The 15,804-nt window shown below is 43.0% G+C and overlaps 1 protein-coding gene across 1 annotated transcript in view; it reads left to right on the forward strand.

Moving 5' to 3' along the window:
• The window catches only part of LOC136866997 (neurobeachin), a 142,173-nt gene that overhangs the window by 15,491 nt on the left and 110,878 nt on the right, over window positions 1–15,804 (forward strand). The window lies entirely within an intron of this gene.

The following is a 15,804-nucleotide window of genomic DNA, read 5'->3' on the forward strand; positions in this document are numbered from 1 at the left end:
GACGCTTCCTTCCCACCCCTAGCACCTCCCCCTCCCATCGTCGCCATAAGACCTATCTGTGTCTGTGCGACGTAAAGCAACTTGCAAAACAAAACAAAAATTGCAGTCACGAGAACGTCAGATTTCTTCACTTTAAAATATCTGCTGTTCAAAGAAATGTTTTAAATTCCAAAGGCCGGCATGCCGAAGAACAAAAGCTAGTTTCTAATCTGCTGTATCACAAATTCCGACTGCGCTGATCTTGAAGGTTGAAAGCTTCTCTGTCTATAAGTAGGTCTACCACCGAGTTCAAACACATTTCAAGAATTTAATAACCGACAGGTAAATGTTAAAAATCAGATATATCTGTGAAGCAAACAGTAGTAGGCCTATACTTAATCTGTTAAACATTTCTTTGTACCGCGTTGTATCAGAATATACTGTTGCATATTCCCGTTTTTTGGCAAAATATAGAATGACGAATGAAATATGTCAAATTTTGTCGTTGAGAGGGTGGGGGTGACGACCTTCTATACTAGACTTAACTAAAGTTGGCATCTGACAGGTAAGGTTGGAGGGAGGAGCACTGCACGTGCCATTTCACGATGTTGCCACATTTCAGCATTCATTTCTACATGCTCTTACCCCTCGCTTCCGACTCACTTGTTCCCTCCTTCATTCTGAACGCTGTGATCTGTTGTAGACTACATGGCCAGGCGGTGTCGTCCTATTTGCGATCACTCTCATACAAACAATCAGGTTCTTATCAGAGACACTGACAGGTTTGGCAACTCCCAGCAAGACGAGCTGCCCTGAAGTTTTATCTCTATGGCAACCGCAGTCGCCCCACCCTCGTTTCCATGGCAATCACACAGCCACTCCCTTTATCTCGCCTCGGCAGGCAGTAAACGGACCTCCCTCTAAGAAATGTCAAACACTAACTCTTATTATTAGCAGTATAGACATGATTAAGCTAATGACGCTGGGGCCGGAAAAGAATCTGAAGCGACCTAGAGAAGCCTTGACAAGAGCGTGATAATATGGCTGCTAGTCTCCAATGGATACAGGAATTGTTAGTGTATTTAGTGACAAGTCGTTGAGCTGCCTGCTAGTATCCATTTTAAGGAATAACGTTTCAGATTATTTCCACTGTACGGTACTGAGTTGCCCGCTGCAGAATTTTGTTCTCAGCATTGTTGCCTAATATGTTTGGAACTGTTCTGTTGTCAACAAGGATATAATTTGCAACATGGAAACAGAACATTCATGAAAGGTCTTAGCAGTTGCAAGACGACGAAATGACGGCTGTCATAGGAAGGACAGCGTATTACAAATGGGGAGGTTTGTCTGCTCCACAAATGTCGTCGTCTTATCTACTCATCGGCCCACGAGGTTGGCTTGTTATTAATTCCAGACATAGGCAGCCGATAACTTGCCCTGACATCACATTTCCTGCCTGCCTTTCAGTTGTCGACGCCCCACACAGCTCGCGTGCTGTCTTGTCATTGTCTCCCCTGATCGATCGACCTATTGTTTCTACTGCCGAGCTTTATTAGCCCATTCTTCAGTGACAAAACAGTTCCCCTTCACTGCAAGGCGTTTTGAATACCAGCCCAGGAGAGAAGAGCTTCCTTCGTCTTTCGACCACACAGTGCTGGGCGATCATCTTTCCTATGCGTGTATGCTTTGTGAGCCTTTCACCAGATGACATGTTAGGGGAGGTATACTTCAGTAGGCTCATGCCGACGATAACGGTGAGGTCGTGGGATCGATCATTGTCATCGGTTAGATCCCATGGTCTAGGTTCGCAAGGATTAGACGCTGTGACCCTGCTCTGTAAATATTGACTGATACTCAGTTTCATTGTGCTTCTGTCATACGAATCGAGTGAACCAGAATAAGTGACGAAGTTCTGTCTATAAAACTTTGTCGAATTAGATTATTTCTTTGATAGATCACAATAATACATACCGATACACGGTTTTCGGTGACACTCGGATGGGAAGGTGCTACGCGAGGATATAATAATTTGTAATACTACTACTAATAATAATTACAGTAATGCTGTTTATTTTATATCCCACAAAATAATAATAATAATAATAATAATAATAATAATAATAATAGGAGCAACAACTACGTCATAATCTTAGTGTATTTCAGGATAGCCTATGAATCAGTAGATAGAACTTCCTTATTTCACATTCTGGAGGAATTCGGAGTAGATTCAAAGTCAGTCAGTAAAATCAGAGATACTCTCGCGGACACAAAGTCTAAAGTGAAATTCATCGGAGAGATCTCAGGGGAATTTACAATTAATACTGGTGTGAGACAGGGGGATGGGTCGTCTCTGATTATTTTTTAACTATATCTTGGAAAGGGTAAGTAGAGTATGGGAAGAAAAGCTCAAATAAGGAGGAATACACTATGAGATAAGGCTATAATCGAAATTTGAAGGGGCAGACATACATTTCTTGGCCTTCGCTGACGATATTGCAATCCTTTTTGAGAATATATAGACAGCACTTATCCAGATAATCGTTTTGAAAGAATTTGCATAAAATGTTTGACTTAAGATATCTTTTAATAAGACCAAATTTAAGACTAACATTGGAAATTCACGTACAGTGCTAATAACAGATTATGGGAAAATCGATAGGGTAGAAAAAGTGAAGTACATGGGGGAAGTAATTCAAATTAATAGTCTAGACAAAGAAGACAATTAATGAAGAGCAAGGAAATTGGAACAAGCTCACCAGCTGACCGAGGATACCTATGATAAGAAGAATCTCACCATCAAAACTAAAATCAGGCACTACGACACGGTAATTGAATCAAGAATATCTCTATGCTACAGAGTGTATGTTCTCCATGAAAACAGGAGGAAGAAAAGCTAGAGGAAAAGGAAAGAAAACTTCTAAGAAAAAATCTGGGACCGATTAAAGACTGAAAATGGGGAGTTAAGATACAGGAAGAATGAAAACCTATACGACAGTAAAGAAACTGAAAAATGTCTGATACAATCAGGAAGAGAAGAGTTAAGTTCTTTGGTCACATAATGAGAATGGATAATGCCAGACTCACAAAACAAGAGTAAGAATGGCAGTCTGTGGATGCAAACTGTAAAGAGAGATATGGCAGAGATGGGAATCACAGCAGACATACAGAAACACAGGAGAGAACAACTTTTAGGAGATTGATACACAATTTTAAGGGTTTCCAGGAGATAGAAAAGAAGGAGTGGAATAATATCTGGAGAGAAGAGAGGAGGAAAAATCACAAAGAATCATTGCAGTGGGTTATTGTGCGTGGTCCTATGTTGGCCAAAATCGAGAAAATAATAATAACGATAATAATAATTGTTTACGTCCCACTAACTTACGGTTTTCGTAGACGCCTAGGTGCCGCAGTTTTGTCCCACAGGAGTTCTTTACGTGCCAGTAAGAAGGCCAGCGCTCTATCGCCTGAGCCTCCTAGCCTGGCATCCCACAGAATGCTTTTACGGTCTTGAGAGACGCCGAGATGCTGGAATTTTGTTCCACGGAGTTCTTTTACTAGCCAGTAAATCTACCAGCACGACTCAGGCGCATTTGAGCATCTACAGATACGCACCACCAGATTGAGCCGTGATGGAAACCGCCACCTTAGTTTCAGAAAGTCAGCGTTCTACCATCTAAACCACTCTGCCCGCCAGTTGCCTGGAAGTTATGCCATCTAGTGGAGATAAACAGGCGAAATGAGATACATTCCAGTATTCGTATTTTCCATTACAACTCCTATAGAGATAAAGAAGAACGCAACACCTTAGTGACAGAGGAAAGTGGTTGTGGATCGAAACGTGAGCATAGAGTTGCAGATAGAAGATGTGGAGGCACGTAGTTCATTGACAGAACCTTGCGGATACAGGTTTGACGTCCCACTGACAACATTCACGATTTTCGGAGACGCCCAGCTTAATTGATTTATTATGTTGGTACAAGTCTCGATCTTACAGAATCGAAAATTATTTTTTACAATATGTAAAAACTGAAGATAAAGGTAAAACTCCGAAGAGTAAAGTGTGTAAAATGTGGGCGATGGTCACCGCTGAAGAGTTTAACATGCTAATCGAGTTAGCAGTTGGAATGCCAACAATGCAGGATTCCGGGGGGAAAAAATGTGGGAGGTCAGTACACCCCAAAACAACACAAAATGTCCCTATGAACTTCGTCCTGTGGTCGACGGGCTATGTCTGCTTATGTTATCAGTAGGGATGGGAAGTTCATGCCCGAAAAACTGTATAAATATGCATGCATTTATCCCCTAAAAAGTACGTAAATATACAACAAATTATGCATCATCAATCTGAGTTTTTTTCATAAAATAAAATTAGTGTCTGTAACGTATGTCGTTATTCCATGGATTTTGAATTGCCAGCCTCTTTATCGGTAAATTCATTACTATTGCGCTTAACAGCTACGCAGTGACGGGTGTTTTCCACGGTCAATCTTCATATGTTGTCCTTAAGAAAAGCTCTGTAGTGCGAAAAACTCCGTTCTACACCGCACGAAGTAACTGGGGCATTCGCAAATGCTGCTAACTGTCCTGTTGGTGTTGTGTGTGTGTGTGTTTGGCTTCTAGAACACACACAATTTCAAGCAGTACGTTATACTCAGGATTTTCGGAGAGAACGTTTGTTACTTTCCGTTTTATTGTTTCTCCTAAAACCCCTGGAACTGCTTTTAAAGTGGAGACCGTTTTGTCATATTTTACAAATGACTTGTATAAAAGAATCCTAACTGCTTCCAATGTCGTAATAGCTTTAGGAATATAATGTTACAAACAGCAAGTTACCTTCTAATGCTTTGCTTGATGATGCTTGCTGAGCCAGCCCAATAGATGCTGCTTTATTAGGATCTAATGCTTTTACAACTTCATTAATTTTCGGTAAATGTTCAGAATAATAGAGCGCAGCCTCAAGCCATGATCTCCAGCGCGATCAATTGGATGTGTTGGCAAGAAGTATCGGGTGCTGTTGTTGTAAATATCTACTATAAAATAGCAAGATTGGCAACAATGATTCCCAAGCGTGTATGGGGAAACACCGGCATTGCATCATAGACACATGGCATTCAGCTTGGCGTGTCAAGAATCGTTGGTGAGTTATAGGTTCCCTCCTCGCTACCCTGCTGTTCATTGCTGGAGCGTATTTTCCACTCCTTCATACTGCGCAGCTAAATGCTCATTACTTATCTGATCTAGCCCTGTTATCTATGTCATCATTGTCATCAATAACATTATTTGCCAAGAATAACGGCCGAGAGGATTCGTCGTGCTGACCACACGACACCTCGTAATCTGCAGGCCTTCGGGCGGAGCAGCGGTCGCTTCGTAGGCCAAGGCCCTTCAAGGGCTGTAGTGCCATGGGGTTTGGTTTGGTTTGGTTTGGTTTGGTTTGGAGCATATTACACATCAGTAGAATAATGCAAATGGTCATATCCTTTTAATATGCCATTTTAGGGCATACAATCCAAAATATGATGCATCTAGATAAAATATGCATTTTTATGCACAATAAAAATGGCCATATTCTATTGAGATATTAATGATTTGCATAAATAATTTACCAGCATATCCATGCAGCTGGAGAAAATATGTGCAAATGCATGAACTTCCGATCCCTAGTTATCAGCTGGAATTGTTTTTGGAGTAAGCAATTCTGCTTCAGGGTCTCGCATAATCTAATTTACCGGTGGCCATAATCGTTAAGGCGTCAAATCTTCATGATCTGACACCGTGGTTACCTGGTTCGAGTTCGGTTGGTGAGAAAAGAAATCACCATGAGAATGATGGGCAACAGGGTTTGGAAAGGTGTAGTATACAGTTTTTAATTACTAAATTGCGTGCCAAAATCGTGGGGCCAATGCTAAAACCTCCCCGCAGTGTTAATATGGAATGAGGGCAAATGGCGCTCTTCATAGTGATTCATCCGTCTTATGGGGACGTTAAGTCTTGAGCAGACCCCTTGGTGTTATTCGACAGGAGTAGGCAATGTGCCGGCACCGGGTTCACCCTCTCCCTTCTGTAATAACCTGGAAAGGCTTGATCAAGGAACAAGGGAAACCTCTCTGGACTGTACTGAAAACTTTACACAGGGAGGGAAACGGGAGATGATTACTGTTTTGGATAAATTAGGTGAATTCATCTCAGATCTTAGGAAATCACTGCATAAATGGAAGGAATAGTTTCAAAAACTTATCAGCGTAAAAAAAAAATGTTGTTGAAAAGGCAAACAATGGAGTTCATTGGGAGGAGAGCGACGTTGGTAGTGAAGAAGTGGTAAGGATCGTAAATAAACTACATTGTCAGGAAGTAGCAAGAATATATTAAATTAGACCTGAAATGGTGGAATATAGTGTGAAGGTAGTATGAAGTTGTTTCATAAAGTGAAACGATTACATTTGATTCATATACCTTCTGATTGGAGAGGCTGCCTGGCGGTAAAGGCGTGCTCGGTTCGCCCGGAAGGACGTGGGTTCGAATCTCCGCCAGTAAGTTGTAAAATTTAAGAAACGAAATTTCCACTTCCGGAGGTGCACATGGCCCTGAGGTTCACTCAGCCTACACCAAAAATGAGTACCAGGTTAATTCCTGGGGGCAAAGGCGGCCGGGCGTAGAGCTAACCACTCTACCCCATCAAGTGCCGAGGTTGCGGATAGTGGAAGCCTTACCTTCCACCCCTCCAAGGGCCTTCATGCCCTGCACGGACTTTGCTTTTACCTTCTGATTGGACGAGTGCAGTAACTGCACTATCTGTAAGCAAAGGAACAGGAAGGATTGCAATAACCATAGAGGTTTTTCATTGATCAGTAGGCCTATACGAGGCAAGTTGTTCACAGGCATTTTCGAAAAGAGAATACGATCAGTGGTGAAGAATAAGTCGGATGATAACCAGTGTGGTTTCAGACCACGAAAGAGATATCAAGATCAGATTTTCAGTATGCTTAAAGTAAACTGAAAAGTGCTTCAGTAGATCTAAAGGCATATGACGAGTACCGAGGGAAAATATGTTACTCGTATTGGGGGGATTATGGGACTAAGGGTTGAATACTAAAAGCAATCAAAGGTATTTATTTTGGCAATTAGGCTGCAGTAAGAATGATAGAATGTGTTCTTGGTTCAAAGTTGTTACAGAGGTTGGACACGGCCGTTATCCTTCACCATTGTTCGTGGAATATATGGATAATTTACTGGGAAGTATAAAAAGTGACCGGGAGGGATTCAGTTGGATGAAGATGTAGTAAGCACTTTGGCCTGTGCCGACTACTTGGTCTTAGTGGCAGATTGTGTTGAAATCCTGCAATCTAGGAGCTTGAAAAGAGGTGCAGTGATATAAACATTAGCATTTTCAAGACTAAAGTGATATCAATAAAGAGGATTGAATGTCAGGTAGGAAATACGAAACTGGAACAGTTAGATCATTTCAAGTATTTAGGACTGGACTAAAGGAGTCATCGGGCCTCTGTTTAAGAAAGGAAGCAAACGGAAACTCATCAACTACACGGGCATCATTCTTTTATCTAATGGACTCAAAATTGTAATGGGGCACAGTTTTATCATCTTGTGAGAAAACTTCTTAAAATTAATACTCTACAGAACTCAACCAGTTATCATATACAGTCCAGAAACCTGCATCGAAACCAACATAAATCTCAGCAAACTACAAGATGTGGAAATGTTCTTAAGAACTGTGATTCAGAAAATGAGGAGAGACAAAATAAGAAACGACAAGATACGCCAGCTTGTCCAAGTGAAACAACCCCTTAGTGAGATCAAGCTCGAAGGCAGGCTGAAATGGCTTGGTCTTTTCAAAATAATGGGCCGGCAAAGAACAACTAGAGCAGGGCCTCTCAATCGCCCAAAATCTCACGGGTGAAAATCGAGGCGCAAGAGCTCCGTGCACTGTGCATCGGTTCCACTCGGCTCGGCTTGGACCTTCGCAACGTCTCTGGGCTGCTCGGCTAAGCTCGGCTCGGATTTGGAGCGCTACTGAGCAAGTGAGGAAGAGGGAGACAGGGGGAGCGAGCGAGACAGGCGTGGGGAACGAGAGAGACAACGCTATTGCTCCAAATCGAGGAGTGGGGGTCTGCACTCTGGGCAACCAAGCGAAGTCGTCTTTTGCACCGTGCACAGTGCATGCACCAGGCGCATGCATCCTGAGAGGCCCTGAACTATATGTCTCTTCACGGCAGTTTAATCCTGATGTAAAAGAAAGAGTTGTGATTCGCTGAGCGTGTAGTACCGACCCTCACCCCGTCAATGTCCCGTGTTCGGACGTACAGGGCTGCGCATCACATACGACAACAGTGCGAAGATCTGAACTTCTGAATAAACGACTAAACCTGGATTCTGTTCACTTAGTTTATTGAACACATTCACAATGCACAGCCTATGGTCACTTCTGAGCGGTTTTCCTCTTTTGTCTTCTCTACACGCGATGGTCCTACCTCTTGCTCCATTTCTCTCACTATGAATACTGACACTGACTGCTGCTGCAAGATGTAACACCTTATCTCCACGCTGTACAGCTTGGGACTTTCCCTCACTACGAAAAGACTTCCTGTATTACACCACGCCTTGTGCCTTCATTTCTCGTTATTTAATCACTACTTTATTAAAACAAAACCATATATATATACCGGTATATATGTCAACCATTTGATTACGTACTCTTCCAAACTCTCTAAATGTAATAACCCAAAATAAAATAAAATTAATGCCACGTACTACTTTCCTTCGAGCTCGCATACAGTCGAGGGAGTGCGACGGTTGCTTCTCCAATCAACTACGTCTATGTCCACGTGCAAAGGCAACGTGCTCCGCCTATTTGTTTACATCAGGATTAAACTCTCGTGAAAAGACATATAGAGTGTGGTTTGAGAAGGAACTCAACGGCAAAAGATCAAATGGTCGGCCAAGGAAAAGATGGATCGATAAGATTAGATGATGATGATGATGATGATGATGATTATCCTAGGATGGTGGTATCGTGAGATTGAATGAAAGTGCAACAAAACCAATGCAGTGAGGTCGCAGTTGCGATTAACGCTGTTATCTAAGGAATAAATCAGCTCTTGGACGAAACTATCATCACATCTATCCATTTTCAGACCGACTTTGTTGTACGGGGGTGAAAGCTGGGTGAACAGAGAATATCTTGAAAATAACGGACGTCAAAGTAGCGAGAATGTTTGCCGGTACGAACAGGTGGGAAGAACGGCAGGAGGGCACTCGCAATGAAGAATTAAATGCCATATTAGCTATAAACTCGATGGATGAACGCATAAACGGCTTCGGTGGTGGGGTGATGTAAGGCGAATGGAGGAGGATAGGTTCCTTAGGACAGTAATGAGCTCGGCCATGGAGGGTAAGAGAAGTAGAAGGGGGACCAAAACAGCGAGGAGTTAACTTAGATTTTAATGATTTAATGGTAAGAGGTGTGAAACTAAACGAGGTCACAGAGCTTGTTCGAAATATACGATTGTGGAGACACATAGTTAATCCACACAGGCTTGCAGACTGAACGCTGGAAGGCATAACAGTTTATAATTAAGATGTTTGTTTATATTTATTCACTTATGTTTTCATTTATTTTATGTATTTACTTACTTAGGGCCTACTCACTTGCTTACTTACTTACTTCCTTGCTTGCTTGCTACTTGCTTATTTACTTAATTAGACCTATGTCATCATAAAGTGGCGAAGTTAAGGTTCTTGGCCCTCTCGCACACTTAACCACACACATGTTTGTTGAACAGAAACTTATTATTTTGAATATGATTGTAATCAACTACAAGTCGTGAAACAAAACGTGTAAGTTAGAAAGGAAGTACGCAATAATAAAGTAATAGTCTAATACCTAAATCAATACCAAAACGATACCTAAGTTCATATTATAATATCTAGTTACTGGCTTAAAGTAGACGTTATTGAAGAATGAGTATGAGGCGTGGAGAAATGAAATGATACTCTATCGATTCAAGAACCATCTTGTTATCCCTGTTCTAAGGCACCAATATAACATATGACCTTTATTCTGAAACGTAGAAGGGATAACTTAAGATGGCCTACAATTAATTTATAATAGCCTATTTGATTTCATTCAAGAGCCTCCGTGGTTCAGGCGGCAGCGCGCCGGCCTCTCACCGCTGGATTCCATGGTTCAAATCCCGGTCACTCCATGTGAGAATTGTGCTTGACAAAGCGGAGGTGGGACAGGTTTTTCTTCAGATACTCCGTTTTTCCCCTGTCATCTTTCATTCCAGTAACAGTCTCCAGTATCATGTAATTTCATCAGTCAGCCATTAATCATTGCTCCGGAGAAGTGCGACAGGCTTCGGCAGCCGGCACATTTGAGAATCCACGCCGCTACATTGGGACCTCCTTCATTCCATTTCTGACCCGATGAAAGAACTGGAAACAGGCTGTGGATTTTCTGTGGATATAATTTCGTTCACACGTTTCATTCATAGATGCATTCAAGCTAATGTTTCTGGAAAATATTAACTCACCCCGCAGCCATAACACTCAAATCTTTCTTGATACATGTGTGAGTTTCCTGAAAGAAGAATGGGATATAAATTCGCAGCAGTGTTCCGGAGAGGACTTATCCCCTGGGAGTGATCTCTGTGGCGGAAGGAAGTTGTACCTGACTTGCACTACATCTTCATTAAGAAGGCAGGCTGAGCTGTCTTCAACAATTAGGATGCGATGTTGTCTGGGCCGCGACCCCTCTCCACATGTGTTCTGTTGCAGCCCGATGACGCCTATGTCATTTTAGTGGCTGCTACTGGCGTCCGCCTCCCTTTTCATTTGAGAGGGCTCGGAGTCTACTTTTACAACTCTTCTCCCAAGTCTATTACGTTCTTCTTCTTCTTCTTCTTCTTCTTCTTCTTCTTCTCAAGTGGTGATGATAATTCTTATGATAATGATATAATAATAATAATAATATCTTTAATAAATCCTAAAAACCGGGCGAGTTGGCCGTGCGGTTAGCGGCGCGCAGCTGTGAGTTTGCATTCGGGAGACAGTGGGTACGAACCCCACAGTCAGCAGCCCTAAATATGTTTTCGTGGTTTCCCATTTTCACACCAGGCAAATGTTGGGGCTGTGCCTTAATTAAGGCCATGGCCGCATGCTCCCCACTCCTAGGCCTTCCCTATCCCATCGTCGCTATAAGATCTATCTATGTTGGTGTGTCGTAGAGCAAATTTTAAAAAAACAACACAAAATGAAGCACTACCAGACAATCATCGGCCCTGAAGTCTTATTATGCTTCAGAATGTCTAATATTCAACAGAAAGGGACTCACGGACAAGCTCGAAATCCAGGAGAGAGAACATATTGAGGGAGATATTAGGACGAGTCAAGGAAGGCAATGAATACGAAAAGCGACCCAACCAAAAGTTCTACAAATACTGTGAAAAAATCACGGACGTGGCCAGGAAGAGACGCTTAGCATTTTATGGGCACGTCTACACGATGCATCATGCCAGGTTGACCAACCAGCTTCTCGTTTTACTGGCAAAAGAAGATCAAGTCATTATGGTTGATGGAAGTAAACAAAGATCTGCAGAAACTGGGAGGAACAGAATAAGACTTAAAAGAACGGACATTTCTCGGGAAGATGCCTAACAAAAGAGGTTCGAGGACAAACCACCAAGAAGGAAGACAAGTATCCTCTGTACAAAGGAGAGGAATGAACAACCCTGCTGGAGGATGCGCAATTATTCTACTGGACAAACTTCAAAACCTACCCCAAATGCAATAGTTGAATATCGTGGTCCTTAGTCGGCCTATACGAAACAAGAACAAGAAGAAGACAACGAGCTAGTTGGCTGCGTGGTTCGGCTCACGAAACTATGAGCTTGCATTCGGGAGGTGGCGGGTCCGAACCCCGCTGTCGGCAGCCCTGAAGATGGTTTTCCGTGGTTTCCCATTTTCACACTAGGCTATAAAAGGCCACAGTCGCTTTCTTGCTAGTCCTAACCTTATCTCATCGTAGCCATTAGAGCTGTCGGAATCGATGCTACATAAAGCGACTTTATAAGAAAAAAGAGAAAAAGAATGTATTCCTGAAAGTTTGTCTCGAAGTTTGTAACATTTTGTATAGTAATTACGATATTATTCTGCACAAAACAGCGGGTTTGGATCCGTTCTAGTTGTTGCTGGAATGTTGCTTGTTGGAGAGAGAGGTTGTTGACCAGGGTTTTGAGCTCCTGGATTGCTTGCAGCGTTGTCAAGTCTGTGCTTCCAGTGGCCATGCGGGGTGTGTGGCCTGCCTCCAACGGTTCTCGGTCTGTGGAAGTGTCCCGACTCCTTGCTCGAGTCTTGGGTGCTGGTGTCCGTTGCTGAGGAAATGAATCGGTGATCTGCGGTTGTCTGGACATACCAGTCTTGGAGGCTTGTTGAGTCGCCGGCGGGGCGATTCTTGTGGATCAGTCGGAGAATTCTTCTGTTGTTATTGCCTCTTCCCTCCCTGGCTGCTGACTGTCCCCGAGCTGCCTCAGCACCCGCCTTTTATAGCCTCGAGCGGCTTGCGTGTATGAGAGCAGCACGGGGCGCAGCCCGCGAGCCAGCGAGGGATAAAGGCGACAGGGCCAGTGAGGCTGTGCCCTGCCAGTGCTTTTATTCACATAATATAAACATGTACATAGTCATGAGCGAGGTCTAAATGCGTAAATTAACATAACAAAGGAAATCACTACAGTAAATAGAAAGAACAATATAAAACAGGCTAATGTTAAATGCGCCACCTGGCCGGTGGCAACTGAACCTTGGTTGGCTGTTGCTGGCGTTGTGGTGTCGGGCCCTGGATCGTCTCCACGGGAGGCAGCCCCGTAAGAGAGCGGGTTAGGACTCCTGCAGGCGTCGGGGACGGGCTCCGATGGCGGCTGCAGGGCGTCCTCTCGCAGTTCCCGAAGCTCATGTTGGTGCTGTTGAGGCTGCTGGCTTGGCCCCCCGTGCGCCGCGGCCCCGTCCACGAGAGCGGCCTCGGCTGACCGGGGCAGGCCGAGCCACTGGCTGAAATGTGAAGCCTTCCGGTGTCCAGGCGAGAGACTCAGGTGTTGCCTGGTCCAACTGGATGGCTTGAGCCCACCCTTTGTTGGTGGCGACGTAAAGGAGGTTGGCCCGGGTGGTGAAGTACACTCGTTGGGCCTGATCGAGACGCTCCCAGGCGGATAGCGCCCAGAGGATTGATTCTATATCGTGTCGATCGCGGCCTGATGGTAAAAGCAGGAGCTGCTGTTCGAGATGCGTTCCTGGCATTTACAGACGATTTTGCTATGCTTTCAGAGAGCCTGACAGATACAACAACATAAATGAATCTCTTGGAAAGAATAGCTAGCAAAACAGATTTGAGAATCTATGTAGGAAAAAGAAAATGTATTACAAACATTAAAAATGCTCCAAAATTTTTGACAACACCTATTGGTCGAATAGAGAAAGTGAAGAAATTCAAATACCTGGGAGAAATAATTCAAGAGAATGGATTATAAAAAAAAAAAACTGCTGTAGAAGAAAGGTTACACAAGATGGAAAGAGCGTATGGCATCACTAAGAATTTTTACAACAATGACAGAGCTCGATAGCTGCAGTCGCTTAAGTGCGGCCAGTATCCAGTAATCGGGAGATAGTGGGTTCGAACCCCACTGTCGGCAGCCCTGAAGATGGTTTTCCGTGGTTTCCCATTTTCACATCAGGCAAATGCTGGGGCTGTACCTTAATTAAGGCCACGGCCGCTTCCTTCCCATTCCTAGGCCTTTCCTATCCCATCGTCGCCATAAGACATATCTGTGTCGGTGCGACGTAAAGCAAATATCTTTACAACAATGAATGCTTATCTAAAAGGTGAAACCAGAATGTCTAGGAATGTTTAGTTTTGAACTATGGTTTAGATAAACTGAAAGTACTAGATAGAAGGATCAGAAGAAAAGTAGGACCAATGAAAACAACAGAACAATGACAAATAAGAAGTAATAAGGAAATATACCAGAACAGAGAAAATATAACAGAAACAATAAGGAAAACGAGATTACTATTTTTTGGAGATATCAATAGAATAGATTATAACAGATTGACAAAACAGATTCTCCTTTGGGAGAAAAAGTCAACAACAAGCTGGATACAAGAGGTCAAAGAAAGATTTAGAAAGAAATAAAATAAGAGAAGAGGAAACTAAAGAAAGAGAGATTTTAAGAAGAAAGTTTTAAGAATGGAAGGATTCCAAGGAAGAATGAAAAGGAAATCCGGTCCAAAGAGGTCTGAGGAGACAAGAATAACACACACTGCAATGATCAAGGATTTTGAAAAAAAAAAACTGAAAAAGAAACAACAAGGAAGGATGACATGTGGTCCCTAACAGGCCTCATCGAGATCTTAAAAGTAGCAGATCGTGTAGTGAACTTTGCGACCCCATCACTTGTTGACCACGTGGATCATACACAAGGGATATCATTACTTAATAATGCGTCTTTATTTATAGATCAGCGCAAACTCACATGTGACTCTATAGCATGTTCCTTATTTCAGCTAATTCACGTAATTAGGCGTCAGACCTCGTTTACTTAATGACATTAAGTCGAGTTGTATGCGGGCTTGTGGCCTACAGCTGGACACTGTGTAACTTCTTTTCATGGATCAAAGCGGATACTTACATGAAAAGCCCTGAGCCGCTCATTGAGAAAAAAAAATAGATCATGCTTTGTGAGAAGTTGACTGTTCAGTTCTTAGTGAGTTTTAAGACCGGGTTGAAGAAAGCAAAAGTTAACCGGTTCAATCCTAGGCCACAGTGATGGGTTTTAGACTATTCCGTTAAGCTGAGGTGGGACTGGTTTTCACCTGGATCTCATGTTTCCATTGCCAGTTGAATTCCAGTAACATTTCATAATCATTCATCATCCTAAGGTATGCGACAGGTTTCGCCAGTCCATACATTCCCCAGCATTTGGCTGCGGCGAGACTAGTAGTTTTCTTCTTTTTTTAAATAAAAAACAGTTCTCTGGTGCATTTTTGAAATACACTTTATTTGTGAAAGCGGGGTACGAGATTAATGTCGTGGCTTTTTCTTTTTAATTTGCTTTACGTCACACCGACACAGAAAGGTCTTATGGCTGGGAGTGGGAAGGAAGCGGCCATGGCCTTACTTAAGGTACAGCCCCAGCATTTGCCTGGTGTGAAAACGGGAAATGTAGTGGCTTCGTTGCTCGCTTTCTACCCAGAGGGCCAAGGTTCGATTTCCGGTCGATCTGGAGTTGGTATTTTCACCTGGAAAATCACGCAGTGTCAGGAAGGATATCCGGCATTAAACTTCTGGTTAAAAGCCAAAATGCCGGGCTCAATAACTCAGATGGTAGAGCGCTGGCCTTTCGAGCCCAACTTGGAAAGTTCCATCCTGGCTCAGTCCGGTGGTACGGAAGGTGCTGAAATACGTCAGCCTCGTGTCGGTAGATTCACTGGCACGAAAAAAAGAACTCCTACGGGACAACATTCCGGCACCTCGGTGTCTCCGGAAACCGTAAAGTAGTTAATGGGACATAAAATCAATAACATTATTATTATTATTATTATTATTATTATTATTATTGTTGTTGTTGTTGTTGTTGTAAACAAAAATGAACCAGGTGGGTCCAGTGAGAAATAATTGGGATAAGGGTCGGAGGGCCCCAGGTTCGATTTAACTGCTTTGGTTAATTCCTCTGACCCACTAATTATTAGTGTTAGCTTTTGTGTTTGTCATAGGACACACATTTTCACACATAAAACACCTCATTGGCCACCACCACA

The sequence above is a fragment of the Anabrus simplex genome, chromosome 3 (genome assembly GCF_040414725.1).
Source record: "Anabrus simplex isolate iqAnaSimp1 chromosome 3, ASM4041472v1, whole genome shotgun sequence".
In the NCBI taxonomy this organism is placed as follows: domain Eukaryota; kingdom Metazoa; phylum Arthropoda; class Insecta; order Orthoptera; family Tettigoniidae; genus Anabrus; species Anabrus simplex.